This window comes from Anopheles funestus, chromosome 3RL (assembly GCF_943734845.2).
Source record: "Anopheles funestus chromosome 3RL, idAnoFuneDA-416_04, whole genome shotgun sequence".
In the NCBI taxonomy this organism is placed as follows: domain Eukaryota; kingdom Metazoa; phylum Arthropoda; class Insecta; order Diptera; family Culicidae; genus Anopheles; species Anopheles funestus.
The window spans coordinates 30346490-30373283 of NC_064599.1; the positions used below are offsets into that span (position 1 = coordinate 30346490).

The 26794-nt window shown below is 36.4% G+C and overlaps 1 long non-coding RNA gene across 2 annotated transcripts in view; it reads left to right on the top strand.

Moving 5' to 3' along the window:
* LOC125767932 (uncharacterized) overlaps positions 1 to 26794 on the top strand; it is a 160349-nt gene that overhangs the window by 19440 nt on the left and 114115 nt on the right. The window lies entirely within an intron of this gene.

Sequence of the window (26794 nt, forward strand, 5' to 3'; positions counted from 1 at the left end):
TAACGGAAGGACATCCCATCCCATATCGGCGTTGCACAGGGCGGGACAGAAATCAACGACTCACATCTCGGTCACACTAAGTGAGCGTGTGCAATTTCTCGAGCTCAATGTAATTTAGTACGTACCACTACCAAAAACCGTAAACCCTCTTGGTGAAACTTAGATGTGTGTAGCTTCTGCCTTCAGTTGCATTGACAACACACGCACTTGAATTATTTACTTCACCAGATAGCGGGGCCCGTGGGTCACAGAATCCTGCCGGAGGCACAGGATGTTCCAGCTAATGGTCTGTCCACTCTATCTTCGTAGAAAAGTCAAACGCCTTGTCGTTTTCCTTTTGTTGTGTGCCAATACGATGAAGAACCGTTCGTGCAGAGCACAAAAAAAAAGTTTTATCACCGTAGCGTGTTCTTGTCAGCATTATTGTGGGTATTTGTCGAGGCAGGAAATATCGTACGGCCACGAACGTACGGCTTGCGTGCGTGGTAATTAACCGGTGGGGTGGAAAAGCCAATGATCATGTCACCGGATGATGTTTGAAATTAATCGGGGGAGAATGGAAGATAGTTCTCTAATTGCTTGACTTCAATTGTGTCGTGGGGAACTTTACTGGAGCCTAGTGAAATATGGGAATATAATTATAAGAGGTGCTGTGGGAAGGTATTAGCTAGATACACAATTTTTTAGTAACAAACAGACTTTTAGAAAAAATATCTTATTTTTCAGAAATAGAACTTTTTAGGACAAACCTCAAGCAGAAGATCCACCAATTTCGAGGACAAAAAGGAGAGACAATTGGAAATTAAAGCCACAAAGATACTGAAACAAATACTAACAGTTTTGTTTTATAAGTCATGGCCTAGCTGGCCGGTCGATACCTCGTAAAAGAATTTTCCTAGAAGGCTTATTTAAAAATAACATTCTGGTAAAATTTGTTTAATTCAATTATATTCATCAGTTTCCCTTTCATCGTCTTACAAAATGGAGTCTTTATTTTTTAAATGCAGTAATTATTTAAAGTTTTTGTTCGCATTAATAAAGTAATATAATTAATGTATTAATGAATCGGATTTAAAATTGCACATATTCAACACATCTTTGTTTCCACATCCGCTTCACTCTAGTAACCGTTTGTTGTATCAACACCGGTGCCATATTTTACAAACAGTCAATCAAAACGATCATGAAATGAAGTCACAACATAATAATCCCTCCCTCCGGGATTGATATCCGGTGTTGCAATGAGTGTCACACGCCTGCGAAAAAATCACATTTTATTTTCGTTTAATATTTTTATTGAATTTCAATTGATTGCCATCTGCCAGTACCGCCGAGGTGGAGGCTTTTTAATGATTGCGCATATATGTTTTATCGTGTCTATAGTGTCGCCCACATCGACGTAGTCAAAATGGCAAACGGTGTGGTATCCCATCGTATAGTATTGTTGAATATTTGTTACTTTTTTTTACGGTGACAAAACCCCAATGGAAACTCGTTCGACAGTGTTTCATATTCAATATTTTCACGTTGTCACACGTTTACATACCGAAAAGGTGCATCTCCACATGGGTGCAATTATTTCGTTAAGCGGTTTTGTCGTTCAGTAAGTGAAATGGGTACACGGTGATAAAATTCTAGGCCCCACAAACAAAACGAAAAAAAAAACACACACACCAACCCCATTGAATTCGGGTTGAATGGTGGCGCTAACAAAGTTTGAATGGAAATTTAAATTAACCGACGCAACATGAGGCATTATGTTATTAATCAAGAGCATCATTGGAATGTCGTTTGTGCCATTTGCTTCACTATCATCAAGTGGTATTTGTGTGTGTGTGTGTGTGTTTTTTTTAACAGCTGAGTATGTTTATAATGATGTTTAATATGAAGCGAAAATTTGAAACAAGCGACGTATGAGATCATTTTAATTAAAGAGCTTTTGTTTTATGAATGATTTAAAAAGTTTGTGTAGGGGTATTCCTGTTAACAGCCCATAGAATCATATTTTAACTTTTTTTCTAATGGATTTTGAGGTACAATAATTATGTTTATACAGTATGATCTAATATAAAAAGGATCTTCAGTTTTTTCTGAGTTTAAAAGACATAATGCCATTATTTTTTCAATCATGTTTTTTGTTAGCTTCTCTAGAATAATTCATATGTTTGGATCCGTATTAACAACAGTTATTATTATTGTTTCTTATTTCTTTAGTTGTTATATTCTTTGTACTAGTTCTTTTTTCCTTTGAACCTTATTCGCTTATTATTTTCTTTAGAAGAGTGCTTTTGCTTTTTTCACATTTTTATTACATTTTTAACATTTTCGCCTATTATTTTCTTTTCAAGAGTGCTTTTATCTTTTTCACATTTCTATAAATTAATTTTAAGTCTTCAAAAAAAAAACTTAAAATACATTCTACTTGTAGTTTTTTTTAAATATCTAATTTTTGTTTAATGTTTTAAATTGAATAAAGCTATACTCTCTTTTCTTGGGAACTCTAACATTTAATTTAAATGACACCGAACAACCAATTCCAATACTTTTTCCTAAGGAAATATGAATGAGTGGTTATGCTGATAAAATTTTGGAAATTTAATATACTTTTACTAATAAAATGAATATTAAGTGCAAGTTAAAGAAGTCATGTTCAATAATATCAAATATCTTCTATTTTTACATAAGCTAGCAAAAAACCCATCAACTCCGTACACTCGTTGAACTCTTTTCGTGCGTCGTACTCTGAAGTACCTTACCGAAAAGTGATGATGGCACGAAAGCGTTCACTAACTCCTCCTAGTGTAATAAGGGTAAGAGGAAACTCTCCATTTCATCAACATCGACAACATTGCGTGCGTGCCGGATTGGTACGTCCCCGAGGAGAAAGTGTCGCTTACAAAATACTTTCCTGCTTGTCGTTCGTTACACCTCCTGGGGGAGATTCGTGTCGCTTCGTGTCGCGTTGTGGATCCTGTTGCGTGACAGCACATCGAGGGGCGGGCAGTTCATGTTCGTGGAGCTTCGTGAGCGTATCCCTTCGTCTGCGTGTACGTTCGCAAGTGGGAAAGTAATTTTTGACGAAAGTGACACCCTTCAGAACGTACCTTTCTTAATGTTAAGAATCTCATCGAGAGTAAGAAGAGAGTACGTTTGTTTTATTGTTATCTCGATTAGCACTTGTCCAGTTTTTCGTGTACAACATATAAAAACCTTCCGTTTAGGGTAGTTGTAGAAGTAATGACAAGTGGTTTTTGTTTTGCTTTTTTTGCTTGGTTAACACAAAGCTAAACCACATCCACATTTACTTCCTGGCCAATAAAGAATATTGCCAGCGGTGAGACAGTACTGTGCTGGCAGCAAATTGTTTGTCAATAAAAAGGGCCCATACAAATAAATAAAATGGCAAACGGTCAGTTAGCTCAGTGCGATGCAACTGCACACCCACGACCGCTGCAAGTCAATTCCGGCAGCAATAAAACGGTGACATTTCGGTGTGTTTTATTTGCTGCAGGCGAGTTATATTTCTGTTAAATCCTGCAGCACCAGCACCACCTTTGCCGATGAGATTAATCTTTTGTCAGCCACTCGGGTGGTTTGTGCGTGTACTGTACCGAAGTGTATTTCAGATTGGTTGATTTTTTTGTTTCCACATTCATTTCATACTTATACCAAAGGATCATCACAATTGTTACCACCACAGTCACAGTTTCTGATTCATAAATATTCATTTGATTACGAGCATTTCGGAGGATCCGGGCAAATGGGTATACCGGCTGAACATTGTCTTTATTACGGTTGGTCGTGTTTTATTTCGAGGATTATGATTCATTGTTGACTTGTGCTTTTATCCTGCCGCGAAGTGTGTTGATTTGTTTTTTTTTTTGTTTTTTTGTTGGTGCCCATATTTCATGCATTTACTTTACGTTACAGATATTTTTCGACGGCAACACAATGACCCGTGCCGGGTATGAATATTCCAAGCGTTTCATTTTCTTTAGTTAGTGTTTATTTTATAACGAAAGCGTACACCACTTGTGACAACGGGATTCGAAATAAATTGACGAGTTTTGTGCTTTCGTTGGGGCGAGGAATGTTTGGCGAGGCGAGGGGGGAATTTTGAGAAAAATTTTTGTAATTGAAAGGGGAGTAAAAGGGCAATGTGATGTATTTCAAATATATGAAAAGTGGGAACAGAGGAGAAAAAAAAACACCTGAGACGAATGATTCATTTCAAAAATAAATTACTTTATACGATTATGATCATAAAACTGTATGTTAGAATGCCATAGATTTTGAAAATTTTAACGCACACAAATTAAAAAAATCGTACAATTGGACATTTAATTTATCAACCAAAAAAATTTGAGATATTTGTGCAAAAATTATGGAATGAAACAAGCGTGTAATTTGTAAACAATTTCGAAGAGCTGGAGTATATTTTATTATTTATTGGAGATCGTACTATAAAATATTTAAAATATATGTAAAACTCATGTTTCAATTACCAATGTTTGCAACCGCAAAAAATAATGTCATAAAAATGAAGCGTTCCATTAAAAATGACTTCTCCGCTAGTTCTGAAATAGAAATTTGTTCTATTTACTTATTTTATTTTATTTTCGAGTATTGACGGTTTATATCATACCATTGGAAAATCATGTGTAAATCGAATTTATTATTTTTCCCGCTCCTTTAAACTATCTTTCCACAAATGACTGGTTTTTGACTTCCACAAGTGGATCTATTCAATTCTGCATCGAAACGGAAAATGATCAGTCCATTGACAGGACACACAGTGGGTCGGTTCGTTTAACCGAGAACCGCAAAACCATATTTAATATAAGGATGCAATATAAATTTCACCTCCACGAAAGCACTCGGTACCAGCGGGCTGCATAGTAGACATTTATAGAGCACCACGAAAGAAGTGAGTGAAGAGAGTGGATGATGAGGAAATGGGAAAACTTTCGGCAACAAGGCCATAGTCGTCCTTACTGAGGCAAAGGCTGAACCACGATATAAAGAATGTACAACCAGCTCGAAAATGGAACGAAGACCAAAACCGTGGGCAAAACCGGATTCGAATCGAAATGGAACCAGAGTCCAGCCTGGAAGCGAATGTGAGTTTTTCGGACGGGACGTATTCGGTTGAAAAATGAGCCACCCTTCGCCAGCAGCAGCAGCAGGCAGTCCTGGTTGCGATGTGAAATGATGAGGAAGATTAAAACGTGTGGCCAAGAGAAAACAGCCTCATGGCGCGCTTTACCGTGATGCAGCACTGGATGAAATAGGCGGTGGAGTCTGCTCAGCAACTAATAAAACTGATGACAGCTGTGCTAGAGTGTGGCCATACTTCTGCCATGACCACGGGGGAAAAGTAGACGAGGGAGAGTGAGAGAAAGGGGGAAGGGAACAGCTTCCGTATGTTGGCTGAAAGGAGTAGAAAATATGAAAAGTGATTGGACATTGGGCTGTGCGAGTGGAATGAGCGTTTAAATTTGTAAAAAAAGGGATGGAAAGGGATGAAAATATTTAAAAAAAAAAGAGCATCCAAACAAACACTAAAACTATGTCGTCCGTCCGAACTTGCTAACCGCGTCTGGTTTTCGAATGGAGCGGGAAACTTTTGCTTCTATTCCCTCCTCCACACAGAGAAACTGTGTTTGACAATGTGAGAAACTAATTTGCGGATTTTTGCTGCCGTTGACAATTCTAGGCCACGGTACGACGGTATGGGAACAGCTTGTAGCGATGCTTTATTGCCAAACGGTGACAGCGTGCTTGATAAACGTACTGCGTTGAAGGTTTAACTATTTTTTTAAATAATTTAAATTCATTTATTCCAATGAATTAAAAATAAGGACTACATTTTAATTGTTTGTTAAGTATTTATGTTTATCTTTAAACATGCCTTTTAATTTTTTTATTTTTCGATTCGATACTCTTCCATTTTTTTTTTTGAAAACTATTTCTTCTACAATTTCATAGTTTTTGTTCAAATTGTTAAGAAAAATTGGTAATCCTTCTGAGCACTTCTTACCTTTAAAGGTTAGGTAAAATAAATAAGAGTTACGAATTGGGTATCTTATAGATAAATCTTTCTGTAGACGTTTATTTAAGGAATACATCAACAGGAAATAATATAAAAATAATCTTCAATAGCTAAATAAATAGCCTATTAAACAAAACTATAAAATTATTTAAACCTATTAATTGTGAAAGATTGAAAATAACTTATAAGAAATTTGTATAATCTTTAAATATTGTTGGCGATTTGAAACGGTTCGCTGACAAAATCTTTAATTGAGGAGAAAGTATAATAAAAAAGCCTAACTTTACAAGAAACAACAACACAAGCGATATACACCATGAAGCATGAATGAAAAGCACTAAAGCTGGTTGGATAAAACATGTGAACCAAAGCTAAGGATGGTTCCACCGGTTTTCCGAAGGATTTCCTGCACGCTCAGCGCAGGAAGCTGTTAACCGTAACCACCGCAACAGGTTGTTGGTGGTGTCGAAGAAGATTTCCCTCTTTTTTTCCACCCGGTGCGCAGCTACGGAACCTGCCCTGAACTTTATTTTGCAAAGCCAAAGCACACAATTCCTGTGTCGTTGTACTCTTTGCGTGAATTATGTTCGCTTCACAGTTACCACTTTATTGTTGGAGTGTTCCGTTTCCGGAGTTAGGTTTTTTTATTCTTTTTTCCTCCCTTTTCCTATCCACCTTTCCTCTCGCACTTGCCAAAATCCTCTTCATTGGGTGAAACGATGCGCAGTGATCCTGAACGAGAAGTTTTGAGTTAATGCTGGTACAACAAAAAAGAAAACGGTCCCAGTATCCGATCCTGCCCCCGGAAGTGTCACCACGCTTCCCGGTGAATGTAAGAGAGTCTGAGAGTGACGCCCGATTCCCGCTTCCTGGTCGTTCACTTACTTACTTACTTGTCTTAGCGGTTGGAAAGGTGCTGAGGTGGAAATGTGAGAAGCAAGAGCATCATCATCATCATGGTTTGACCGTAATCGGTCTACAGTGGGCTAGTCTCCAGGACTTTGCCGGATCTCCGCTTTGTGGTATCCTGAAGGATGCTTCAAGAGCTTCTGGGATCCCACGGCAAAGACACGGGACACGGGAAAAATAAATAAAAGGAGAGCAAATGTTTGCGGAAGGAATTTATCCGACCGATGGCGGAGCGAGTATTTGGAGCTAGTGACCATGAATCTGGGACAGCTATGCGAACGAGACAACGAAGAGCACGAAGGTCTTGATTTGCCGATGAAAATTGATGGTTAATCGGTTCAAGAGGAGTTAAGTGGTTTGAATGAGCTGCTATTTGGCTTTGGGTAAAGTTAAGCGAAACATCTCGGTGCTGGTGCGACCACTGATGGGAGGCCATTAGTGTATCATTTTCGGTGAACCAGTGGATTAAGATGTCCTTCAGTATCACGTACAATCATGTGTACGTGCAGTAGATGGAACAGTAAAGAGCAAATAGAGTTCATTTTCAACAGCATTTAGACATTGGATGTGGGACATATTTACACTTTGTTGAGGATTGATGGTACATAGTAGTTTTGGCAATTGCGCTTGGTCTAATGTTAAGTAAGGTCAATGCTGTCTGTCAGACATCATCATTAGACACATGATTTATTTTATAACTTGTGCATAAAAGTTCGTTCTGCAATGGGGTAGGATCGCAAGTCTCTTGAAGGTCGCATAGGCTCTCCAACTTCGTCACGTTATCGTCCGCTAGAATGGATGGATTTGCTATTATGTATCCTAACTTGGGTGTACGAACCAGTGTCAATTCCTTGGGCGGATGGTGGTACATGGAAAATCAGGAGTTAGGTAGTATCATATATTAGACTACCAGACATCAAACTCGACTGTCACAAATGCCTTCCAGAGGTACTTGGGAACTTGAGCTCACGAGCAATCACTCTGCCTTAGTTTAAAATTATAATAAATCATAAATATTCGTAGCATGTGTTGAAGCCCATATTAAGTCAATCGAGAAGCGTCAGGAAGAAAGAATTCGAGATCTACTACGAAAGATGCCAACAAGCTTTTTAGTGTTGGTGTTTCTTGTTTACTTCGCGTTTAGATATTCGATCTTCGAAGACAAGTTCGATTGATTTTATAGTCTGTAGCATTTACTTGAAGTTTAAGGTTTCAAAAACGTCTAATGAAAATTTTAGTTAGGTATAACAATAATCAAATAATAATAATCAAATTTTAACGCAAAAAGTAAAGCTCCATGCTTTTTCTTGGAAACTTGGATCTTTAAACTGGAGACTGAAGAAATGAAAACTTGAAACTGGAAACAGATTGGAGATCTGTGAATCGATTGATTTGAAATTTTTATCAGATATTCTTTACACATTTTACCAGATTATGTCATAGCAATTATTATTAAGAATATTATCTTTTTTGTTTTCATTTTTAAAATGCCAGTGAGTACCAAAACTCGATTCTACGTGACAGCGTTCCGAGCCAATTTTTTTCATAGTTTTTTTACTTTCTCTGAAATGAGTATGCTATCAAATGGAGACGCTATCCGTTCATTATATGGTATTTTCTTTTATCCGAAGATCCGTAGAAAACCTGATTTTTGAGCATCAGAGTGTATATCATCCCTTGAAAAAAGAAGTTCTTTAGAATGTTTAGAGTTGTTTTAAAAGAAAATTTAAATCAAAAAAGAGATCATTTTAAAGATCTCGTCTAATTGAACTGCTGTGTGAATAAAATGTGTACCTCAAAGATCACGTCATGTCACAAGCGATTATCTTGACAATGATTATCCAAAAAAAATAATCTGAAAGGATAAACCCCCTCATACCAGATCACAGAAGAATATTAAATCAAATTTCTTTTTAATCTAAATATCCCATTTGAACGAGCTTGTTTTGAATTTCATACATCCACGCAGTTTGCTCCTACAGTAGCAACTGTGTACGCAAAGTTCTCTCTACCCATTCTTCTCGCACAATCAAACCTGTAAGAATAAGCGTGAAAAAACCCCCAAACAATCTACAAAAGGCAGCAGAAAATAGCACCGTCATAATAAGCGGGCAATTTTTTTTGTCAACCCGATCATCTAAAAGGTTAAAGGAAACCGTTCTTCTCTCGACGCATTGAAAAAGGAACCAGGTAGCGCCACTTTCTTGAACCGTGGTTAAAACCGTTTTGCAGAAAATTGCCCCTAAAGCTAACAACGTTGAACACACTGCCAAATGCCAAATGTTCCACACGTTCAACAACTGACACAATGACACATGAAACGAAGCTGCCGTTTTGTTGCCAAACTAGCATCTCGCTTGTATTGTGACGCTTTTTTTCTCTCTCAGCGCGGACAAAATAAACAAACCTTCAAATGTTTGTGAAGCGAAAAAATAAGAGAACATTTTTGGTTCAAGTCAGCCTTCTAATTTCGGCAGTGGATTAACTTCGTTGGGGTGTGTGGTTTGGGGCTTTTAGGTGGTGTACAGGTGTACTTATTGTGGTAGTAGTTAAACAGACGTCTCACATACGTACACCCAATATAAAGCACACTCGTGACCCCCCCCCCCCCTCACCCTCACCCACCGAGGGTAGGACAAACTCCGATTTCTTTAAACTCCGGGGTTCATTTTTCACCCAAACCCTCGGGCTCGGGCTGTTTGCCTGTTTTTTCTTTATTTCGCCTACAGCGGGACGCGCATTGTGGTGGATCCGATTTATGATTCTTATGTTATGTTAGGTGCCGGGTCGCCGGAACACTTCGTGGGTGTAGGGGGGGGGGGGGGGGGGTGGGGGAGCATATTTTTTATGATGTTTGCATCGTCTCGACAAACCGACCCACTTGTGCAAGGGTAGTTGCGTTGCGATGTGATTATGTTTCCTTCCAACTGTGGAACTTGGTTTGTTTGTGGTTCACGGTAAGTTTGACTGTTTGTTGCAGACATTCTCAATGACCTCGGTTACGGGCGCTTTGCAGACACCGGTGAGGTGGATGTGGATGTGCGAATGTATTTAATAATAAAAGCATAACCACTGGGTGAAGATCAAGTGGCGGTGCATTTATGCGTCTGTGACCGTGCATGAAACCGAAACCGAGACGGTATTTGATACAATGCTATGGTTTATATATACTGCTTTGCTACTTATTTTCCGGCTGCACTGTTGTTGATGATGAAGTTTAGATTTTTCTTTATATTTGTTTGTCCGTTTGCTTTGCACAAATAGTTTCACCGTACGGAAGGTCGTGTTTGTTTTTTGCGGGATTGACCATTGCGCCGTACTGTTGTGAGTTTGTCACTGATAAAGTCGCAGTAAACAAAGAAAACTTATGCCTGCAAAGGTAAGCTGCTTGAGATGAACATTTGTTGAGTCAGCAAGAGTTATTGTGTACCTTTGGGAATAAAGCATTAAAATCATAATTAATTTACTGTTCAGCATTTTAAAATGCAACAAATACACCTGAGGTCAATTTTTTATACTTGTTTTAAAATAATCAGTTTAGAAATTTAACTTAATAATAGTTTAAGTAAATGAAAATAACATATTATATGGAGAGTAATCGCAGGGTAATTTAACCTTTAAATTACATTAATTAAATTTCAAATTACAATCGATATCATGCTTTATTTCGTTATTAAGCTTTACATTTCTAAATTAAATTGTTTTTTTTTTCAAACTAAAAATGTTCATCCCAATTTATCTTTTTTCTCCATTCATTGCGTGTTAATAACAGCCTTATGTGTTGTAACCCTGTACTCCGCCATTTTTGAATTGACCGCGGGTGATAAATTAAATTATCGTCATCGGAAAATGTCACACAATCACCATTCATTTGAGGGTGTAATTTAATTTAGTGCACCAAAAATTCAAAACCCTGATTGATGGACAGTTGACCGGATGAAATCTTTTCAATTAATAAACTAGGGATAGGGTTCCTATTTTATTTGTGCGTTTGGTGGCAGCTTACATGTTAATGGGTGAAATTAATTTTTCATCATGCGTCTGTTCGATGAATGTAATTGAATTGGTATTGAAAATTAAATTATTGAAAGGAAATTAGTTTTGAGATGTGCTTGTGTGTAGAAGGGAATGTTCTATGATAAATAATATTTTTTAAATATAAAAGTGCATTTTCGTGAATAAACTGTTGCTTGGAACATACAAAAGAAGGAAAAAAGCCCAAAACAGGTCTATATTTCACCTTAAAGAAACAGGTTTTTGTATAATAGCTACTGAAAGGATTAATTTTATCATTTAAAAGTTTTTTTTTATACAATTATAATATTTCGCTTCGTCATTATTGTGTGTTTTTATATTTTGTTTTACAAATTTTGAATAAAAGTTCGTAACCTTTTTTTAACTTTCACTCTTTTTATTTGCTACAGGGCTTTTCCCATGAAACGTTTACTTTTGATTACCACTTATAGGAAACACCAGAATTCGAGTTCATTTGCTTGTGTGTATTTTGTTTTTCTCTACTATCCACAACGTATCAAAAGCAAGCGTACTTGTTAAGCGTAACAACCCCCTTGACGAGAGGCACTTGCTTTTCAATTGATTTTTATGGTACTGTGTGTGTGTGTGATTTTTGTTGATTCTTCCACACCTTGTGTACTGGTTTACGATGCATACACATTGGTTCGTATGTGTTCGATAGAATATCACCCTTTCTATTGATCACTTGGGCGGTATCAATGGCCCAAGGGATGGTAATGTAACTTTTATTCCCTTTTTGCTTTTACTGTCAGTTATTGCTTCCTCTTGATTGACCGAATTAAATAGTTTTATTACTGAGTGCCGCTAGGCAAATGGGAGTAATTGGTTAGTTTCCGTATATTGGTTAATAAAAACGCTTATTGGGATGGTAGTTTTGGAGAGATGATAAGATTTGTTTTTATTTTAAAGGAACTGAAAAAATATAAAATTTCAATAAGCTACTATCAAGCAAATCTTTATTGAAAAGAAAATATATCGAATTATTTCCGAATATCTCTTTTCACTAAGTTTTTATTATTTCATATACTATTTTTACAAGATTTATATTTAATTTTCACTAGATTAAATGACTGACAGTAAATTTCGAGTAATTGTACAACATCATCATTCTCTCCTTTATTGTGTATATTTTTATCATTTTTTAATATTCATTAGTAAAATAATGTCTATTGCTTTTAGGCATATTTTATGTTTCTTTGTTCATGTTTTGAATTTTTTTTTCCTATTATATTTTTGTAATAGAATTACAATTTTTTAACATAACACAACTAAACTTTACCTAAATGACTATACAAAATAAATGCAAAAAACAACTTTCCGTGATGGAGCTCATGATTTGTACAAGGTCGAAGACCTTATACATCTATATATATAAAATTCTCGTGTCGCGGTGTTAGTGTGCAAACTCCTCTTAAACGGCTGAACCGATTTGTATGATATTTTCGCTGAACGTTCGTTAGGTATGAGAATAGGTTTACCGCTACTTTTCGTTTCGTTAGGTGGCCTCTGGCCAATATTATGAGTTCCTTTCTATTTTTCCTACGGGAGTTATCAAGTAGGCATAGCCATTTTTTCAACACGAATAATGTTGAACACTACTGAAACAATAAAGTTCTAACGAATAAATAAATCAAAGTGGGTACACATGATGATTTATTTGTGTAATTTTATGCATTAAAACGTAAAGTGAGTGTTAAGTAAGTAAAAAGAGAGATAAGTGTGTAAAGAATTAAAAAATGTTGTGTAGCGATTTGCATGTGGAATTGGCGCCTTGCATGGAAGGACCTGGTATTAACTACCAATCGTCAAGGAAAGCCAGAAATACCTCCTGAAGTGCCAGAAAAGGAAAAGAAGTGCCACAAAAGAAGAAGCAGAAATTGCTTTTATTAGGAATATCATTTTTATCAAGAATGGTAATACCTAGGTATTTTAAAAATTTTTAATTGATCAACGATTTTCTCTGATCACCACACGGATCAAAATTGAACATTCTAACTGTTTGAACAGAAAAGTTTAATTACAAAACACATGCTTAAGGGCAAAGCTAGGTTTGCCGGGTAAGCTAGTTAAAATATAAATATTATCATATGTTGCACATGTTTCAATCAAAATTTAACTTGAACGAAAGAATATGTAAAGCTAAACTCAACGCAGTGGATTGGATTGGATTCTACGATTTTTTTACACAATCCGAAAACGGAATTTTAACCATTTTGCAATGTTAGATAAAACATTTTAAATTAAAAAAAAAACAGTTGAAACAGATTATGTAAGTCATACTCAAAATGTTCAAGTCATAATGCAAAGCACCGTGGAAATTGTTATGATATTTTTGAGGATAATCGTTTCCCAATTGCATAACCCTACCGTTTCACAATCAAGTGCACGGGTGTTATTGATTTGCACGAAACCATTTCAGCTTCTTTCATACCGCGACCGTAATATGTTGCCAAATGGGCTTGCAAAATATGCAACCGTAATGAAAATGTATGTTTAGTGCGCATGAAAGCGCATCCATGTTTTTGCTGAGTAGAGCCAAGAGTGCTCCCGGATCGGGTAATCTGATTCAGTGCCCCATTCGGTGTGGGAGAGGTGGGGGGGGTGAGTTTTCTTTCCACTCCCACCACAGGCTGGAAAAAGCGTCAAATGAAATGATACGCATACGGGAATGTAGCTTGGACGCGTTGGGTTCGCTTCAGCAGAGGCGTTTTGCAAAAGTCCCACATTGCGTATCCTACGCAACCGAAGGATGGTTGTTGACGTACGAAATCGGCAAATGGTGCGTTTGCATCATCATCCTGTACGCGTCATTTCCACGTGCACCAAGGTATTTACGGTAGCTTCCCACTGCCACTGTGTGCTGTGGTGATAAATAAAATGCCTCTGATTAGCTGTGGCTTGTTTTGCGTAAACAGGATCAAGCTGTTGACCGTCGACGGTCGAGCCAGACACTCCGGTCAATAGTGTATTGCCAAGCGAAACTCTCACCCTAAGCACACCGATCCGTGAGTGTGTGAGTGGAATGATGGCCACCATTGTAAAGCGAAGTCTATATACAGTGAACCAGACACGAGCCACCCCACGAGGTATATCATCCACCTTTCGGCTCGTCTCGTCTGTACATTTTATGCAGTTCGCCATTCACCAAGCGCGGGCAGACAGCTCCGTCACATTAGTGCATATTTTATGGTAGGTGTTAATGCGGATGAATGCCTTCCATGAGCGTCCTTGGGCAGCTTTGGTAGCCAGTAGTCAGCCTGTGACAGCTTCCCCTGTTTGTTTCAAGAATGAACAGATGATATTGGGGCTTTAAAATGGCTATAAAAAAGGAGACCATTAAATAGCAGTTCCAGTAAAGAAAGAATGAAACACAATTTCACTTGATGATTGATGGCTTTAAAGTGTACAAGATAAATGAATAATTAAATAAAATCAAGAAATTTTGTAATGGAATCACAAAATGTTTGAATTAAATTTGAGTATATCTTCTGTCAAGATATGATTACAAACATTCAAACTAAAATTCTTATCCATTGTTCGTGATAAAATTTCTTTCAAAATAATTTAATATTTCTTCGTTAAGTAAAATATGATGGTTGATTGATAGATCCATTTAAATATGAATTTAAAATAAAAAAAAAGAAAACATTTTATCCAGTGAAATATGTTCCTTCCTAAAGAGGTACGGGAAACCATTATCACCGCTGCACTGGACAGTTTGAATTTATTACCAAATGGTTGTTATATCTCTCTCTACTTCTGCTACTTTTTTTTTTGTTTAATTCTCACTAGCGAACCTTTTTCTCATCATCCGTACGAACCACATTAGCCGAAGTGAAAAGTGGTAAAGTTATGTCGTCAATATATCAGCATACGTGTTAACCACTGCTCCATCCATCCATCATCCGGTAGTGTCTCGGTGTTTTTCACACACCGAACTCAATCCATCCCGCTATACGTGGCCAGGCAATAGTTTCATCTTATTAGCTAAATGCTTTTATATGCGTGCTGCTTCGTACCACGAGTCAGGCCATTGTAGATAAGAGTTTTGCTAGTGTGTGGGTGAAGCAAAAATGAAGGCAAAATTCGAGAACGATAACTGATGAAGCCATCGTCAACATGGGTAAGGAACGATGGTTTTGTTGGAATTCGGAATGAAGATGTGAAGGATCGTTCCCTATTGCTGTGTACAGTACGGGTACAGCTGAAACATTATGGTTCTTTTCCAATGTGTCTATCAGGCATGAAAGCTAATGCGATCTAAGTAAGAACCATGTGGAAAGCTATTTTTTACCAGTATGAGTCTTTTGCTTATGGTTTTTGATACATGCGAATGTATTGGCGAAAAGATTCCCTCCACTTTGAGGAAAAATTGAAAAAGGAAGGGAAACTATTTTCTCTTTTTCCTTTTCAGAATAATTGTGGCAGGGCATGGAAAAAGTTAGCAAATATTAGACTTATTGAAAATAAAATAAAATAACAAAAAAACTAAATATATTGTAGTAAAATGAAATACTTAATTAGAACATAAAAAAGTTTAAATAAGCTTAAAAGCAAAATAAATCATTTTTAATGGAGGCGCATGGTACTTTTCAATCTTCATGACAAACAATGTTAACTACATGGTTTACACGCGGACGTTGAGAACTCCATTTATTACTTTTTGTTCATCTTTCATTCTTCTTTTCTCTCATTGCTGTTTCAAGCAAACAAGTGGAAAAAATTCGATTCTCCCCTCATTAGCACAGCTCATGCAATAAAGCTGCTTCAATTGAACATATAATATGAAAAGTTTTGACCTCATCTTATTACACTTCCATTTTGCTGATTTGCTGACAGCGTTGTGAAATCTGAAGAAAAAAAAATGTCACAAAAAATAGGTGTGAAAAGTGGAAAGAACTAAAACAATCTTACTGCGAAAGAAAATGAAGAAAGAATGAAAGCTTTACTTTCCAAAGGAAAATAATTTTCCATTGGCACTTTTGGCTTACCACTTTACGGAGAAAGCTGGTTGTGTATGTTCTAACATCATTTTCCTTCCACGATCGCTTTCTTCATCACACTTTTTTTTACATTGTTTTTTCTGGTTTGTTTGGTACAACATTTCCTTCGATTTTGTTTCCTCAGTGGTCGGGCATTCGTAGTGAGATTGAAAATGAAAATTCAAAAGTTTTGTGGAACATTTTATCTTTTACCTTTTCCGGTGCTGAACTTCTTACCCAAATGCTGTCCCACGCTACCGTACACTGGTTCGCTGTGGGTGGTGAAAGTTTCTACCGTTTGCACTCCCTAGAATTACCAGCTCCAAAGACAACATACGATGAAAAGTCAGGAATGACTCGTGTGAACAAGTGAAAGTTTTTTTTCTTAGTGCAAGTGTTTTTTAGGTGGGGATTGTGATCTTTCACTTTTTTCCCGATTGCCCTTGCCGGCGAATGGAGTTTCTTGGAGTGTGTTTTTTTGAATCAATTTCATACGATTTTTTCTTTCGCACTTTTTCATTCATTTATCGACGCAAGAAAACAGATTTGAGAACAACGTAGAAGAATAAGATAAACTTTTTTTTCCACTCTAAGATTCCTTGTGTTGAGTGAGATTCGCGAGAATGTAGGGAAACGGCAGACGAAAGTGACTTCTTATCGGGGGTTCGGGGGTCGTAAGTTTGCAAATGTGACCCCCGAAGTCGAACATCGAATGATGTGGCAAGCTTCTGCAACATCATCATCATCCAACAGTGGAAAATTTTGATTGAGTTTGAAAATGGCAAAACAATTATATTAAAGTTTTCCACCGGCGTGGGAATGATGTCGGTTGAGAACCTTTCCGCGTTAATGCTGTTCGTCAAACATTTTACCATTGGTTTGTTGTTCTTTACATCTTTCTTTCTTTCTTTCTTTTGTTCTTTAGGATGGGTGTAAAAAAGCGCAATTTACTTGAAGCTTGCATTTTGTGGTAATAGAACACTGTGGAGAATGTTTCCTAAAATATTTGTACGAAGTGTTTGAATTTCCACTCTGATGGTAACGATTAGACTTCCGTTTGTGTGTTTGAGTGTTGAACTTTTTTGTTTTCTTCTAGATTTGTGTTGTTTTTTTCTCATTCCGTTTATGCAAGTTCTGTGCCAAGAAAATTGTTTGTGTTTTTTGTTTCTTTTGTAGTTGTTTCTCCCCGATGTTATCTTTTAGATTTTTTTATATATATTTTTATCAATTTGTAAATATTTAAATATTTATATATAATTTTTAAAAATGTTCTCTCATTATTTATCATACTTTTATAGAGCTTGCTAAATTACATATTTTAAAAATTCGAATCGAAAGGAAGAAAAAAAAATAAAATGTCTTAAATATTACAGTGTAGAAGTGTAGCAACGAAGCAAACACTTTAAAATCTAAATAGTTAATTCGAAAGCAGTCGCGTAGAAACGCACCCTGAATATCTTGTAATGGCACCAGTCGCCAGGGTTAAGTATGATAATTTGTTCATTTAAACGGATGAATAATTCTCTCCAAAAGTACGATAATGAGCAACAGACTGGCAAAATGAACGATGTGCACCGGTCGCGAAAACATTTCCAGCATAACAATTAGTATTCGCCGACGTCGTGAAAATGCAAAATGTAGTTCATTTCCCTTCGACAGTTTTACCATCCATTTTTGTGTTTGGGTGTTCTTTGGTGACATCAGTTTCGGTGTCTTTAGAGAAGGGTATCTTGAGACAATCCTTCCCGCGCATGAAACGGTAGTGAAAGTTTTTCGGAACACTGCATTGTCATCGCGTAATGGCTATTCATTTTCTGGTATTTTTTTGCCTTTCATTCGTTTATGTAGGCTCATTACGGTTTGTGAACCATATCTTACAAAAAAATACTATGGTAAAAGAGTTCAAATATTAACAAATAAAAAACAAAAAAAAACAAAACAGCTTTTCGAACGAGAGTTGTAACCTTTGAAAGGCCTTTTTCTTTCCTTCGAAGTCAATTAATATTGAAGCAAAATGGTAAATTTTTATACTGCTCCAGGGACCGATCGGTATGTGAAGTCAGTCAAGTTTCCCGACAAATAATCAATAAATAAAAAAGACTGAAAAGACAAGATAAAATGTAACCGAACAGCATAAACATGGTGCTCTGTCCTATCTTGAAACTGGCCCTATCCTTTCGGATACTCCATTCACACTCCGCCCATGGAATGGTTTTGCCGAACTTTGTTCGTTTCATTTTTATTTTAATTCCCACGTGAACAATTTTTGGTCCGCCTCACCGTACTTTATCAGTTTTTACGTTGAAGAGAAAATATTCCTACGGAAAGAAAATATCATCGATTACCTTTGGCCGTAAAAAAAACCCACACACAGTGAAACACTTCGCAATAACTCATCTCCCGTCGCGGTGAAAACTCCTATATGTTTCTTGGACTCCCAATTCCGTGCCTACCGATGCTGGATGGGAAGGAAAATTCGTGTGTGAATGTTTCACTTTTTCCTGTGTGTACGACTGCATGAACGGTAGCAGTAATAAAGCTATAAAATGTCAACAGGAGATCGTAAAAAGATGAAATGTTGTAGAAATGACACGATGATGGTACGTTTACTTTGAACCTTTTTTTTGTCGAAGTAGAAGTTTACCAGTTTTGATACATCATCACTGTGTTAGCTTCGAACGAGGAAGATAATTTTGCTTTACGTTCTGTTCTGAGTGTTTACCATTTGACTTTTGTAAATGGCAATAGATTTTTTAAAACATTTTATTATTAGTTAAAAAAATTTATAGGGTTTCTCATATATTTAGGGAAAAATAGTGAGGTTATTAAACAAATTATAAAAGTATTGAACGTATAAACACCGTTAGAGGGTTGTTCCGCTTTGACTTTCGGCACGGGAATGTCTAAACCTGACACGTGTTTTGACATACGTATTCTTTCTGTTCTCTCTTTCTATTTCTCTCTTCCACAGTGTTTGATATCCTCTTACATTTTCTGCTCAGTTTTTTCTTACACTTTCTTATTCATTCATTCAACATATAAATATTTGTTAGGCCATATATAAATTAATGGCCTCAATCAAGTTCAAAAGAAAAACATATTTGTATACAAACATTAGAATTAGAATCAAATTACTGATGAAAAACCTAACAAGCTATTGTTAAAACATTTCGCAATCACTAAATTTATCGTTAGTGTCTTGTTGATATCATTGATCATTGAGAAACTAATTAGTGATTTTTAATATTGTTATAGGTATAAAAACCGGTGATAAAGCTAAAACAAATGACAATAAAATTGCTTAATAAGTCTGTGATCGTCTAAAAATAGCAAGTCATCTCAAACTCGCGATTCCAAAAAATAGTCTCCCGAGTGTCGCCTGTTTTCCCTTCCCAAATTGTCGGTAATATGATCAAAACCATATCAAAATGCTTCCATTCTCAGCTATTGGCTAAATGGACATTTATTATTTAAAAGCCAACAATTAAATCATTTCGTTCGGTTGGCAAACGATTCTCGTATCACGGTCACCCTTGTTCCGACCAGGGGAGCTGCGAATGAGCGTGATGAGAAAATCCTTGAACAATTTGAAAGGTTTCTGCTAAATGGAGGATTAAATGGTGAGTGCTTTTGCGAAAATTGTTGTGCAAATTGTTTTCCATTCCGGTGGAAACGTTACGCTGATGAAACAATCTTTCGTTGCGCATTGCTTTTTTTGTGGTGCAAAATTGTAATCTCAAGAGATGGGAATCCATTCCATTCCGGTTGGATGGATGATCCCTTTTCTTTCCTCTTTAGCAAAGCCGGACGCATTTGAAAACACTTGTTTCGTATGAAACGTTTGGTAATGTTAGCAAATTGGCAAAGCGTCCCGTAAAGGTTTCACCAAAAGAAAAAAAATTAACCACCAATTAAAATCCTCTAATCATCGTGCTTACAACGTTTGGACCCTCGCTGCGTATTGTAGCGGTGGCGTACGGTCACGAAAATCTTTCAATGACACGTTTATGTTTCACACTCAACAACATGTTTTTCCTCCAGCCAGTTTTTGGTCCGGGGTAAAACCAGAACCAAAACAGAGCCCCACGCTAATGAGAAGGAAACCCTCGTTTCGGTGATTTTCTGACTCATTAACTGTTTGGCCTGCACATACAGGGGAACTGTGGCTGGGGCAGGCTTTTCTGAGAGGTGAGAAGGTTGAAACTTAAGGCCACAACAAACAAAAACGTCCTTTTTCTGTTTTTATTTGTATGGGTGGCTTCTAATTCCGTCCTTAGGCACGTGTAACATGTTATACACTTCCCTCTCGGACAATGGTCGATGGTGCTGTGGTTAACATTAGGTGATTTTCCCCCCTTAGCTTTAATTTTTCTGGTACGGACCTGATTTTGGATACGGTCGTAAAGGATGTTAAACATCGCAGGTTAACAAATCGCTTCCGGAGTTGCCTTGGTTTATTGTGGGAAAAATATTGCTTCAGTCCAAAAGGGATGTTTTGTCACTATTCTTTTTTTTTAAATAAAGTGATAAATGTTGATTAAAATCAGCTTTTTTTGTTTGAACCAATATTTTTTTTTTTTGTTGTTGCTACTCTTATTACTCAACTTTCCCCCTGTGTTTGTTCTCCTTTGGGCAGTCACGATTAGGAGGTGCGCTCTTGCTAGAGCTATATATATGTTTAGTTTATTAATCATATATGGAAATAAATTGAATATATTAACATCTTATTGTTGTATGAGTGTTATGGTATTGTAGCTTATTTATTTATTTATTTATTACAGTTAATATTGGTTTTCATATCAACTATTTCATCCTTTTCGATGTCAGCAAAAATGGGAATCGCAGAAGAACCAAATTGCAACAGATGTAAAATGTCAAAGATCGCCAGATACATGATCTTTTCATGCAAAAAATATTAGGTCTGTCCTTAGAGGATCTAAAAACACATCAGAAGGATGAAGACGGAAAAACAATTAGTCAAATCATTAACTTCGTAAGAAGACATGAGCTCATATTCTAAAAAACAACAAAAGTCCTAATAATCATGAATTAAACTTATAACCAAATGCCAATATGATTCTCAGAAGCTTTTCCATAACTTTTGAAAGACAGACTTAAAGATACCCAAGCCTCTGAATGTAGACATTGAAAGTAGGGAGGTCACAGACATCTCGCATATTAAGAAGAAGAAGAAGAAGAAGAAGATGTCGGCATTTTTTTATACAAAACTTGATTATTTGTCCAACATTTTTTGAACAATTTCAATTTTTTTTACTTAAATTGAATTGAAAGATAAACAGAAAAATTAATTTAACAAAACAATTAATTCAATTAAAATGATCTTATAAAAAACGTTATAATTTTATGTTTTGTGTATAATGTAATTTATTTGTAATCATTTTGGTAAAGTAATGAAAAGAAAGTAATTGACATGTTAAATCTAACTTTCAATTTTTCAACAACTCACTCAACAATTTGGATACTTCACCTATTTGCCATAATAGCGTTTCGTCTTTCCCCATTAATTATCAATTTATTTCGCCAACAAAAAACCAACCTCCGCATACAGGTCCCATTGCCAACGGGAACGTTTCAACGTAAATCGTGCGCATTAAAACTAATTCGTTGCAATATGATCGGGTATGAAAATGAAATACGACCCACACCGTTCAACGTGAAACGGAGATGAATACCACCCGCAGCGTCAGGCGTACCGTCGGGATAAATTTATGAAATCCATTAATTCCTACATCCGTTAATGACATCGAAGACTAATGGATGATCATTTGTTGCCCTATTGCCCTACTGCCCTTAAGCCGTTCGCGGGCGCGTAACAGAAATGATGGATTCTTCAGAAAACGCTTGTCCAGTGCTAAGGAGATGTCATTAGCATTTTAGTAAAAATTGTACAAAATGGTGCTCGTGGTAGGAGAGTAGAGTGAGAGTATCATTAGACCAACAGTTGTTTTTAAAGAGAATATAATTTCACAGTTAACGACACCATTAACCCCGGTCGAAAAACTGACGCTAGATCCTTTGAATTTTGCATTCTGCCGCATCAAACAACTTCCAACGAATCGTCTTTCGGTGACGTTTAGGCAACGGAAAGATCTTTTCAACCGAGGCAATTATCTACATGTCACGTTCATGTCCTCCTGCCCATCTGGGTGAGTTCTTTCGCCTGTTTGTGCAATTGCCATGGAGGGAGTCCCGATTGGTGCTTTTCATTTTCCTCGGGCAGGTTGATTTTTTTTTTAAAGATGTAAAAACGAGAGAAGAAATGGCACAGCCCACGTGCAGGTAGCACAATGTCGTAGAAGGAATTCAACTGCAAACGGAAGAAGACGATTCCTGCTTCACTGACGCACCGCGGTTAGTGGATGGTCTAAAGGGATGTTAGGGAAATGAAAATATTTTCTTATCATTTTACCTTTGATCAGATGGTGAGATCATTTTTTTGTTGTTGTGAAATATTATCGCGACCGTTCATCATCAGTGAACGGAACAGAGAGTGTCCCCATCGGAGAGAGTATCCTTTTTGGTGAATGGCTTTACCCAGAAGTACAAATAATAGATAACATCGGTTAGGTAGTCGACCAGTTGGCTTGTCGTTTTCGCGTAGCAACTTCAAAACCCCCGAGGGAATTTTACTTTCCAGACAGTCACTAATGGTTACGCACTGAAAGGGATATCCATGGCATGTGGGCGCCTGTTTTTCTTCCTTTTGAGCACTGATCAAAGGTAGCCATTGAACGTCAGTTGGTTCAGTTTTTTGCGAATGATCGTAGAAAAATAAATTGGCAAACAAAGAATAATATTATCTCATCTGTCGCATCTCCTCATCGGGACATCTAAATGGTGAGTTGGATGTGAGTGCAAGGAATATTTGAGGTTATTTTGAAAAAATAGCAAATTTGGAAAGTCTTTATTTTTAGATTTGAGGATTGGTAAAGAATTTTTTGTTAATTTTTTGAGTATAACAAATTTTCAGAACCAATTAGAACCCTTTTTCGTTTGAGGTATTGGACTCTAGTAGTTGAAAGCACCAAAGAGTTGACGTTGAGGATGTTTCTGGATAATGGCTGAGAAATTATGAGCTTCTTAGTTTAATACACGGTAGTGCCGCACCCAACAAAACAAGAAGATGAAGAAAATTTTGTTTGTAGAAAATACAAAAAATGTAACTTTTATTTCAAAATAGATTAAAACACAAACAATACCGAACCATTCAAAAGCAGCTGCATTTATCCTCAATCGCATTCGTCCACAGGTTAACTATGTTATTTACATTTATACCACATCATACCACCTGCTACAAATCAAACAGAAACAGGCTGAGGTTTTGTCGAGTGAAACAAAAAGAACATTTCGTTTGTATTTAATTGCATCCAGTCAGTACCGGGACGGTACCGAATGACCAATGAACCTGCGAAACACAATTGCGAAAAGTTCAATCCAATTAAATAAAATTTATGATAATTTTTAATAAAGTTTAAACAATTAATTATCGGCACACATCATTATCGTCGACATAATTTAAGCGGTGGCACTTGTGGCCTTATTACGGCTGCAAACCACTGGCGTTGTTTGGTGTGAATGTTCCCAATATGTGTGCAAACTCGTCGCTATTTGTCTGTCATTCTTTTCGCACCGTTTCGGGGACGATTTATATTTTAACCAGCACGGGCAGGACACGACTTCCTTTTTTAATGCATTTTTATTGATTGTTTAGCGTAAATTAATTTCACTGTTGCTATTGCATGGTATATAGAGTAGAATGGTTGGTATAACTTGAGTTTAAGTAACATATTTAAAGGTGTTCAACTACTTTTATCCATGTTGAAATGATTTTTATAGTAAGAAAAGAATGTAATATGTTATTTTAAATGTTATTAATTAATTGTTTATTAACTAAACGTCGTTCGGGGTCGTTCTAGCGTACACGAAATAAGAATTTAAAAATAACTTTTTTTGAAAAATTAAGTTAAAATATAATATATTCATAAATTCACAAAATATTCTTCAAAATATTCGAAAATATGACATAAATATGTAAAACAAGTAAATGCTTAAATAAATAAATGAAATTTATTAACTCAATGACGTAATAAAAAAGAAAGATAAATATAACTCAAATAGTTGAAATAAAAGATAAAAGTAATAAATACCAAATAAATTAAACAAGAAAAAATGTAAAAACTAAAGTACAACAAAATGCTAGAACTATGGTTCGAATGTTGAATCTTTTATTATTCATCGTCAAAACATTTCTATTTGACTTACGATAAGATTTATCCGTCTTTTTATTCACTTCACCCTCATATGGTCTACCAGAATTACAACCCAAAAACAAAATCTTAAACAAGTTGTAGAAAATGGAAACAAAACAACAACAAAAACCCCTTACAGAAACGAAACAAGCTGCTGATGACGATGATAAGTGCTTTCCACTATTATACCAACCCCGTCGTTTTGACTCCTGTTGGTCTCCACCCGTTGGCATGGTCTGGCTGGTATTGCAGTTCGGATATAATCTAAAGCCTTCTTCCGCCCCACATACATTATCGATAAAACTTCCACCTTTCACCGATGGCAGACAGCGCCGGCATCGTGATGGAAAGTGTCCGGAAAAAAGAGGGAACGAGAAAACCTTCAAACATTTTCACCATGCATTATGAAGATTGCTAAGGAAACGCTGCGCAATGTTCGCAACAGGATAATCGTTTTTTATGTGTGTGTGTTGTAGATCCTTAGCGACGAAAAGGAGAGCAGAAAAGGGAAGTGATTCTCGATGTGTTGATTGTGATCTGACGGTCTGACGATGGACTTTCCCGATGGAGAAGTCGATCAAATGGTTGTTTCTTTCCACACTGTCTCAGGCTAGTAAATTATGTGCTGGAATGCCGTCAACGGTGGAAAGCGAAAGAAAAGATGACGGTTGGATGTTGAAAGGGATCATGTGTGAAAAGATTCTTGCAACAAAAAAAGGAAACAGTAGAACGTTGCAGCATCACAAAAATCAATAAAGCTTTTGAATAGAAGAAAATTTAAGCTTGATATTCTATATTTTGTACTAAAAGGAAATATTTTTCTTTCGTTAAGTTGTTTCTTTTTGTGTTATGAAAAAACATGTAATCATTATTACGAACTAAGTTTGCTATATTTTAAATATTTTAAATAATTTTCATGTTGCAATTTAACTTCATTGCATCAGAATATTTTTTACAATATTTTGCATTATAACTCTGTATAAGTTTGATTTATTTTTGTTATACTTCATTTATTCATTTCCCATGGTTAAATGTAGATGTTAAACAAATTCAACAACTCATGATCATTGCAATTTAACGTTATGCTAAACTTTCCCCTCGTTTTTAAAGCAATTAGATACGGGATAAAATATGGATCAGTACATATATATTAAACTAACACATAATACGCTAACTTTCACCAGCAGAAACCAAATAGAAATGAAACTCCAATCCAATGGACAAGTCCCCTTTAGTCGGTACATCAGTATAGCAGTTGCATTATTACAGCACAACTCGTGTGGGGATTTGAATAATGCATAATTTGGTTGCGTTTGGTGACAAAATGGTTACCAAAACGGTGAAGAAGGGAAGTGAGAAGTTTATGTTACAAACATTACCAAAGGAACGTCACAAATTAGTAAATCATGAGAGAGTATGGAACGGAATCAGCGCCCAGTTTATCAGTGGTTTTTGAATGCTAGAGATGCACATTGCACCTAGATGCAATGCATAATCAGCTGCGGTCCCCTCGGTAGCAATAGTGGTGTAATTAATTAATATGCTTCTTTTTTTTTGGCTGGACACACAAACACCGATAAGGATGGTCGTAAAATGAAACTGCGTACCGAACTTTAAGCATTCGCTTTTTGTTGTTGTGCTACGCAGCAGAGTTTTCGGTTATGATAAGGGTTTTGCAATTGGAGCTTTAGTGTTACTAAATGGATTGGGTTGGAAGTTGAGATAACGCGATTTAATTTAATTATGAATCAGGGGATGATGAAACAAATTGGTCAGAAAGATACTTTGCTATAGGAGAACAAGACAGGATTGATAGTAAGAATTTACCAAATATTGTTTTGTTAGTAATAATTTCACATATAGGTGAAAGTTCTTCTTCTTGGCTTAACGACCTTACAGGTCACGCCGGCCATTTCTGGCTTACTAGACTTATTTTACCACGTAGCCGGATAGTCAGTCCTTGCTACGGGGGAACGGTCCGGATGGGATAGGTGAAAGTTATAATAAAGAAACAGATCATGCATGACGATCATGAATCATCATGCATGAATAAATATCACGAAGAATGAAACAATACAAAATCCAGTGTTGTGCTTAATGAATCTTATGAAAAGAGTCATTCGTTTCAATTGTCTGTAAAGAGTTAAATCATGAGTCGACTCCCAAAAGATTGATGAATACTCAATGATTCGAACAGAAGAAAACATAATCATAACATTGTAAGCATTCGATTCAAATTCGATTCGATTTAATCCTGCAAAGGGGGTTTATGGTACCAACTCAGCATAAGGAGTTTTTATCTTTTACTCACTCCTTTACGCGTTTTTAATCAATCACTCTCTGTGCTCACTCTTTTGCGTTTTTACTCACTCACTTTGTGTGCCGACTAACGAGTAATGAGTAAAATTTTCAGCGAATTAAATAATTATTCACTGCAGTAGAGTGATTTAAATTCAAAAAGAGTAACCAAACACTTACTCTCTCTTATTGAGTGAGTGAAAACGAAAAAGAGTGAGTCATTAGTCAACACAGAGAGTGAGTGAATG